Genomic DNA, 9,876 nt, shown 5'->3' with positions numbered 1-9,876 from the left:
GTAAAAGATTTATTAAAAACAAATGTTATTGAACCATCCACAAGTCCATATAACTCTGCACTTTTAGTTGTACCAAAGCATAGTACTGATGATAAAAAACAATGGAGACTTGTAGTAGACTACAGACAACTCAATAAAAAATTAGTTAGTGATAAATTTCCACTTACACAATTGGAAGACGTACTAGATAGGATAGGAAGAGCTAAATACTTTTCTACATTGGATATGACAAGTTCATTCCATCAAATAGAATTAGAAAAAGACTCTAGACCATTAACAGCATTTTCCACTAGTAATGGACATTATCAGTTCAAAAGATTACCTTTCGGTTTGAAAATATCCTCCAATAGTTTTCAAAGAATGCTTACAATAGCACTCTCAGGTTTAGACTCTAGTGCATTTTTATACGTAGATGATATCATTATATTTGGTTGTTCTTTACAACATCACAACTCCAATCTAATCAAAGTTTTTGAACGTTTAAGAAGCTACAATTTAAAATTAAACCCAAAGAAATGCAACTTTGTGAAACCCGAAGTAATTTACTTAGGACATTTAATCACTAAAGAAGGTGTAACTGCAGATCCAAATAAATGTAAAGCAGTAAATGATTACCCAATACCAGCAAATGCCGATGAAGTTAGACGATTCGTAGCATTTTGCAATTACTATAGAAGATTTGTAAAAGACTTTGCAAAAATTGCAAAACCATTAAATGAACTTTTAAAAAAAAATATACAATTCATTTGGTCCGAAGATTGTAAATTAGCATTTGATAAATTAAGAATGTCAATAGTAAGTCCTCCAATACTACAGTACCCAGATTTTACTAAAGAATTTATACTCACTACAGACGCATCAAATTATGCGTTAGGAGCAGTTTTATCCCAAGGAGACATTGGAAACGATCTACCAATATCGTATGCCAGCCGTTCTCTTAATAAACACGAGTTAAATAAACCGATTATAGAAAAAGAACTTTTAGCAATACACTGGGGAATTAACCATTTTAGACCATATTTATATGGAAGAAAGTTTACAGTGGTAACAGACCACAGACCTTTAGTATCACTATTTTCACACAAAAACCCTTCGTCAAAGTTAACAAGAATAAGAGTAGATCTAATGGATTATGATTTTAACATAATTTTTAAACAAGGAAAAATGAATACAAATACTGATGCATTATCCAGAATCAGAATGGATTCGGATACACTTAAAGAAATGATTCCGAAAAATATTAATATTGTGACCAGAAGTAAAACGAAAACGAATAATGAAATGAATAAAGAAGAAAACGTAATCAAGCAGAATCAGAGTACAAATTACACAGAGAATGATCAACTCTACATGTGGAATTGTATTTCGATTTCTGATATTAGAAGATTACCTATATTAAAATTTGAGCTCGATAAAGAAAAGAATAAGAAAAGTTTGCCAATTATAAAGATTGAGAAAAATATTGTTAAAGTACAGTGTAGCAATAAGCCCAACTTGATTTTAGAATCAGTCTTGGATACGCTCACAAAAGTATTGAACAAAAATAATCTCAATAAAGTAGCATTATCTACTAAAGATATAGTATTCGAATACATTGATGAAAAAGAATTAATGAAAATATTTAATAGCATGCAAAAAGAAATAAAGAATAAAGGTCAACAAACACCTATACGTATATTATTATATAATCCACCAAGGAATGTCGTGGATAAATCGGAACAAATTGAAGTAATAAAGAATTACCATACAAGTATTCACGGAGGTCACACCGGAATAAGAAGAACTATAGCTAAATTAAAACAGAAATACGTATGGAAAGGAATGAATAAAATGATAAAAGATTATATTTTAAAATGTGCATCATGTAATAAGAATAAAATAATAAGACATCATAAAGAAAAATTTGTCATAACTAACACTCCAGCTTCACCGTTTGAAGTAATACAGATGGACACTGTAGGTCCACTAAGAATATCTAATGGGTACAGATACATTCTCACAATACAATGCGAATTAACTAAATATGTAGTCGCATTTCCTATACAGACAAAAGAAGCTCAAGAGATAGCAAAAGTCATGGTAGAAAAATTTATATTTAGATATGGTAATGTTAAGAAAATAAAAACAGATAGAGGTACAGAATTCCTCAATGAATTAATAAATGATATATGTAAATTATTAGGTATAGAACATTTAAAATCCACTGCTTATCATCACGAAACATTAGGTTCTATAGAAAGAAACCATAGAGTATTAAACGAATATATGTTATCGTTTACAAACAATTTTGATTGGGATACTTGGATCCCATACTACACATTTTCATATAATATTACACCTCATTGTGTAACAAATTATTCACCTTTCGAATTAGTATATGGTAGAGTCGCGAATCTTCCAAATGAGATAATAGAAGGTAGAAAATTTTATAATTATGATTCTTACGTTACTGAGTTAAAAACAAAACTACAGTATGCGCATAAAGCAGTAAATGAGATATTAATAAAAGAAAAATTATCTCAAAAAATTAAACAAGATGCTAATGCATCAGAAAATTTATTTAATGTAGGAGATTTAGTTTATTTAAGAGTAGAAAATAGAAGGAAACATGAGAATCCATATCATGGTCCATATAAGATAGTTGATAGAAATGGTGTAAATTCCACTATAGAAATTAATGATAAAATAAAGATAGTTCATAATAATAGATTAAAGAAAAATTTACAAACAATATAAATATTATAAGAAAATAAAAATTATTTTTATTACATTTATTTGTACAATTATTTTTAAGAAATAAAAATTGTCAATGTCAAGTTTTCAAAATTCAAATTATCATAAAAATTTTCTTTATTGTATAAATAAAATTTTTTTTTAAAAGGGTAGAGGTGTTGTGTATAGCAACAATATAAATGTAAACAAAAACAAATAATAAATTATGTCATGTATTTTTGAAAGTGCTTATGCACAAATTATTTTATATTAACTAATGTAATGCGATCGCACACGGAAGAACCACCGCAATGCAAGTAGAATATTTGGTCATAGCAAGTATGCAATTGCTATTTGACACTTTTCTTTTCTGTGCTACTATTCTGCACTTGTCGATATGACACACTTGAATGTGTCATAATATTTTCTAAGCATTGTCGTGGGTCAACCTTTTTAGTGCCGCCGCAATTAAAATTATCAGGAAAATATTTGTAAATCATTGTAAAACATTTTTGTATAAATAGATTGGAAAATTGTTAATAAAATTCAGATTTTAAACTGAGCTCGAACAGCTTAAACAAAAGTCTCAAAACTTATTTTTGTCTCGGCATTCTTGGATGCCTAATAATGAGCAGATTTCTTCCTGCTAATCCTAATGAGAAGAAAGTAATAAATTCGAAAATAAAAATCTTATAAAGATATAAAATAAAAAATAAAAATAATATATTTTGTATATGAAAACAAAATTTATTATTACATGGCGATCCTGACCACTCGAATCTGATCGAAGTCAAGCCAAAAGAAAAAAAAAAAGGGAAGTTCTAGGATCTAAATTCTCTCAAAAAAATTATTATATTATATTTTCTCCCAAAACAACATACGTCAATTTTGTATGTCTTTACTTGAGGAATCTAAAAATATTTCCCAAGTTTGGGAAAAATTTCTGAATGTATTTGATGACGTTGAAGAGTACATCCCTCAATGTATAAATGGTCTTCCAATAGAAGCTCCAAAATACATACCGGTGGACAAGACAGCTGGACCTAAGCCGTTAACAATCGAGCAGTATAAAGCGAGGCAGCAGAAGCCAAAAGCAACACCAGTACCGAAGACACCAATAAAACCTAAAAGAAAAAGGGGCGGAAAGCAATACAATAAAAGAAAACTAATAGCAGTCCTATATAGAGAATTGAATCTTGCCACATCGTCAGAAGACCAATTGTCAATAAAAAGAAAAATAAGAGAGACAAGGAATGGGCAGTCAACCCACCAAGGAAGAGGTGATAAACAACACCAACAACAACAACAATAACAACAGTAATAACAGCAGCAACGAGTTAGCTGATTCTAAAACAATTTTGTATTTTATATGTATTTTATTGTTGTATTTAGTACTATCCAAAGTAAACAATCATTATAAAAAATATGTCAAAAGACATGTTATTTTAAGCAATAATATGGTTTAAATTTGCAAAGAAAAAAAAAAAAAATTTCTTATTTCAAAAAAAAATATATATGTTTTTAAAAAAAAAAAAAAAAAATTTTTTTATAAATATGAATAACTTTAATTGTTTTGTTTGTGGTAAAAGTTACCAAACAAGTAGAAGATTAAACAGACATTTAGATAGAAAACATATTAAATTAATTAATTATGTTAACCATTTAATAAAAAAATTTTTTTTATAATTTTTTGTAAAAGTACACTAGAACTAATGTATCATAAGAAAATATAACACATATATAACATTTACAATAATAACCATAATAATTATAAGTCTAATTATATTGTATTTAATAATAAGACTAGAAGGTCATAAAAATAAGAGAATGTACTTCAAAAATTTTTACTTTATGAACTATAAATAAATATATATATGGAATTCACTGAAGCTAAACAAATATTAGAAAAGCTTAAGAAAAACCCCAATAGGTTATATTCTAGGGAATTTATAGAAAAAACAAAGGAAGAATTAGAAAATATCTGGTTAAAATATTTACCTCTAATAAAAGAGTCTGACTTAGAAGCGTACAAACAAGCATTCAACAACTTAAAAAATAATATTGAAAAATATCTCAAACAAAAAGCAGACATGGCTAGTTTTGATATTTCGACAGCTTCAAAAATAATACCCCAATTCAGTGGTGAACAACAATCACTATCTACTTTTCTTGGCATGATAGAATTTTATCATGACACCCTTAAAGAAGGAGTCGATAGAGAATCCTTGATTAAATTTGTCTTAGCAACCCGAATAACTGAGAAAGTTAAAAACAGAATTTTAACTGTAGTAAACCCATCTACACTTATAGCGTTGAAACAAATATTACATGACGCATATAAACCAAAGAAAAATACAGCACATATTCAAGGTGAACTTTCAAGATTATACCAAGGTAATATGAGCATAAACTCATATGCTTCTAAAATAGAATCCCTGATAGCAACTCTAAATGATATTCAGATAACTGAACGAGGAGAACAGAACAGAGCACTTATATTATCCATAAATGATGAAACTGGATTAAACACTTTTAAAAATGGCTTATCAGAACCATTTAGATCCGTGGTAATTGCAGCTCAACCAACAAAATTAATTGACGCAGTTAAATTAGCATCAAGCATCGATAATCCACAACAACATAGTATGATGCACTACCGTTCACATAATCAAAACACAAGATGGCAAAATAATCAACGGTCTAACCAGAATAGAAACAACTATAGAAGCAACCAGAACAGGAATCAAAGAAATGGAAATAATCAACAAACCAGTTCATTTAGAACTAGTCAACCCCAAAATAACAATCACCAACAATTTGGACAACAACGATCGAATAATTACCAGCGATCAAATAATTATCAACGATTTAATAATCACCAATGGTCAAATAATGGCAGACAACAGAATAATAGAGGAACAGACACAAGAAATAATAGGATACGTGTCATAAACAGGGAACAGGGAAACGAGTACAACCCCGGTACCAACAGAGAAACTACAGAATAGGCTACGCGGGGACAACAACAATAAATAATAATGGAGAATCAATACCCAATTATATTATACTACAGACTTTAAATAAAAAATTAAAATTCTTGTTAGATACTGGCGCAGATGTGTCAATATGTAAAAAACATTGTACAAATGACGAAGACATTGCAGGCGAACAATTATGTAAACTCACGGGAATAACTGACAGTTCAATTACAACATTAGGTACTACAAATTTAAATTTTAAAATAGTGAACGATTGCTTAAAGCATAAATTTCAAGTAGTAGGTGACGAATTTCCAATTCCTACTGATGGCATTCTAGGACGTGACTTTTTCAATAAATATTTTTCAAAAATTGATTACGAAACTTACACTTTTTCAATACATACGAATAAAACCGAATACATTTTACCGATATTAAACAAAATCTTTAGAATCACAATACCACCTAGATCAGAGATAATTCATTCAATTAAAATAGAAATTCCAGAAGATAGTATTATTTGCAATAAAGAAATAATAAAAGATGTATTTATCGCAAATACAATAATTCCACAACATGGAATAAAACACATAAGAATCTTAAATATTTCCAATGAAGAAAAAATTATTGAAAAAATTTCAAAATCAGATTTAGAAATAATACCTTTAAGACATTTTAATATAATTTCAAACAATAAACTCAAACATTCCAATGAACGTTGGAATAAACTTAAAAACTTACTTAAATTAGATAATGAAGACAGTAATGCATGCAAATCCATAGAAGAAATTTGCAAGAATTTTCAAGATATATTCCATATTGAAGGAGACAAATTAACGACCAATAATTTCTACAAACAACATTTACAAACAATTGATAACTCTCCCGTTTATATAAAAAATTACAGACTTCCACAATCTCAACAACAGGAAATAAACAATCAAGTAAAAGATTTATTAAAAACAAATGTTATTGAACTATCCACAAGTCCATATAACTCTGCACTTTTAGTTGTACCAAAGCATAGTACTGATGATAAAAAACAATGGAGACTTGTAGTAGACTACAGACAACTCAATAAAAAATTAGTTAGTGATAAATTTCCACTTACACAATTGGAAGACGTACTAGATAGGATAGGAAGAGCTAAATACTTTTCTACATTGGATATGACAAGTTCATTCCATCAAATAGAATTAGAAAAAGACTCTAGACCATTGACAGCATTTTCCACCAGTAATGGACATTATCAATTCAAAAGATTACCTTTCGGTTTGAAAATATCCTCCAATAATTTTCAAAGAATGCTCAGGTTTAGACTCTAGGGCATTTTTGTACGTAGATGATATCATTATATTTGGTTGTCATCACAACTCCAATCTAATCAAAGTTTTTGAACGTTTAAGAAGCTACAATTTAAAATTAAACCCAAAGAAATGCAATTTTGTGAAACCCGAAGTAATTTATTTAGGACATTTAATCACTAAAGAAGGTGTAACTGCAGATCCAAATAAATGTAAAGCAGTAAATGAATACCCAATACCAGCAAATGCCGATGAAGTTTGACGATTCGTAGCATTTTGCAATTACTATAGAAGATTTGTAAAAGACTTTGCAAAAATTGCAAAACCATTAAATGAACTTTTGAAAAAAAATAAACAATTCATTTGGTCCGAAGATTGTAAATTAGCATTTGATAAATTAAGAATGTCAATAGTAAGTCCTCCAATACTACAGTACCCAGATTTTACTAAAGAATTTATACTCACTACAGACGCATCAAATTATGCGTTAGGAGCAGTTTTATCCCAAGGAGACATTGGAAACGATCTACCAATATCGTATGCCAGCCGTTCTCTTAATAAACACGAGTTAAATAAACCGATTATAGAAAAAGAACTTTTAGCAATACACTGGGGAATTAACCATTTTAGACCATATTTATATGGAAGAAAGTTTACAGTAGTAACAGACCACAGACCTTTAGTATCACTATTTTCACACAAAAACCCTTCGTCAAAGTTAACAAGAATAAGAGTAGATCTAATGGATTATGATTTTAACATAATTTTCAAGCAAGGAAAAATGAATACAAATACTGATGCATTATCCAGAATCAGAATGGATTCGGATACACTTAAAGAAATGATTCCGAAAAATGTTAATATTGTGACCAGAAGTAAAACGAATAATGAAATGAATAAAGAAGAAAACGTAATCAAACAGAATCAGAGTACAAATTACTCAGGGAATGGCCAACTCTACATGTGGAATTGTATTTCGATTTCTGATATTAGAAGATTACCTATATTAAAATTTGAGCTCAATAAAGAAAAGGATAAGAAAAGTTTGCCAATTATAAAAATTGAGAAAAACATTGTTAAAGTACAGTGTAGCAATAAGCCCAACTTGATTTTAGAATCAGTCCTGGATACGCTCACAAAAGTATTAAACAAAAATAATCTCAATAAAGTAGCATTATCTACTAAAGATATAGTATTCGAATACATTGATGAAAAAGAATTAATGAAAATATTTAATAGCATGCAAAAAGAAATAAAGAATAAAGGTCAGCAAACACCTATAAATATATTATTATATAATCCACCAAGGAATGTCGTGGATAAATCGGAACAAATTGAATTAATAAAGAATTACCATACAAGTATTCACGGAGGTCACACCGGAATAAGAAGAACTATAGCTAAATTAAAACAGAAATACGTATGGAAAGGAATGAATAAAATGATAAAAGATTATATTTTAAAATGTGCATCATGTAATAAGAATAAAATAATAAGACATCATAAAGAAAAATTTGTCGTAACTAACACTCCAACTTCACCGTTTGAAGTAATACAGATGGACACTGTAGGTCCACTAAGAATATCTAACGGGTACAGATACATTCTCACAATACAATGCGAATTAACTAAATATGTAGTCGCATTTCCTATACAGACAAAAGAAGCTCAAGAGATAGCAAAAGTCATGGTAGAAAAATTTATATTTAGATATGGTAATGTTAAGAAAATAAAAACAGATAGAGGTACAGAATTCCTCAATGAATTAATAAATGATATATGTAAGTTATTAGGTATAGAACATTTAAAATCCACTGCTTATCATCACGAAACATTAGGTTCTATAGAAAGAAACCATAGAGTATTAAACGAATATATGTTATCGTTTACAAACAATTTTGATTGGGATACTTGGATCCCATACTACACATTTTCATATAATATTACACCTCATTGTGTAACAAATTATTCACCTTTCGAATTAGTATATGGTAGAGTCGCGAATCTTCCAAATGAGATAATAGAAGGTAGAAAATTTTATAATTATGATTCTTACGTTACTGAGTTAAAAACAAAACTACAGTATGCGCATAAAGCGGTAAATGAGATATTAATAAAAGAAAAATATTCTCAAAAAATTAAACAAGATGCTAATGCATCAGAAAATTTATTTAATGTAGGAGATTTAGTTTATTTAAGAGTAGAAAATAGAAGGAAACATGAGAATCCATATCATGGTCCATATAAGATAGTTGATAGAAATGGTGTAAATTCCACTATAGAAATTAATGATAAAGTAAAGATAGTTCATAATAATAGATTAAAGAAAAATTTACAAACAATATAAATATTATAAGAAAATAAAAATTATTTTTATTGCATTTATTTGTAAAATTATTTTTAAGAAATAAAAATTGTCAATGTCAAATTTTCAAAATTCAAATTATCATAAAAAATTTTCTTTATTGTATAAATAAAATTTTTTTTTAAAGGGTAGAGGTGTTGTGTATAGCGCAACTATGTAAATGTAAACAAAAACAAATAATAAATTATGTCATGTATTTTTGAAAGTGCTTATGCACAAATTATTTTATATTAACTAATGTAATGCGATCGCACACGGAAGAACCACCGCAATGCAAGTAGAATATTTGGTCATAGCAAGTATGCAATTGCTATTTGACACTTTTCTTTTCTGTGCTACTATTCTGCACTTGTCGATATGACACACTTGAATGTGTCACAATATTTTCTAAGCATTGACGTGGGTCAACCTTTTTAGTGCCGCCGCAATTAAAATTATCAGGAAAATATTTGTAAATCATTGTAAAACATTTTTGTATAAATAGATTGGAAAATTGTAATAAAATTCAGATTTTAAA

This window comes from Teleopsis dalmanni, chromosome 1 (assembly GCF_002237135.1).
Source record: "Teleopsis dalmanni isolate 2A chromosome 1, ASM223713v2, whole genome shotgun sequence".
In the NCBI taxonomy this organism is placed as follows: domain Eukaryota; kingdom Metazoa; phylum Arthropoda; class Insecta; order Diptera; family Diopsidae; genus Teleopsis; species Teleopsis dalmanni.
Note: the sequence above shows the minus strand (reverse complement) of the source record.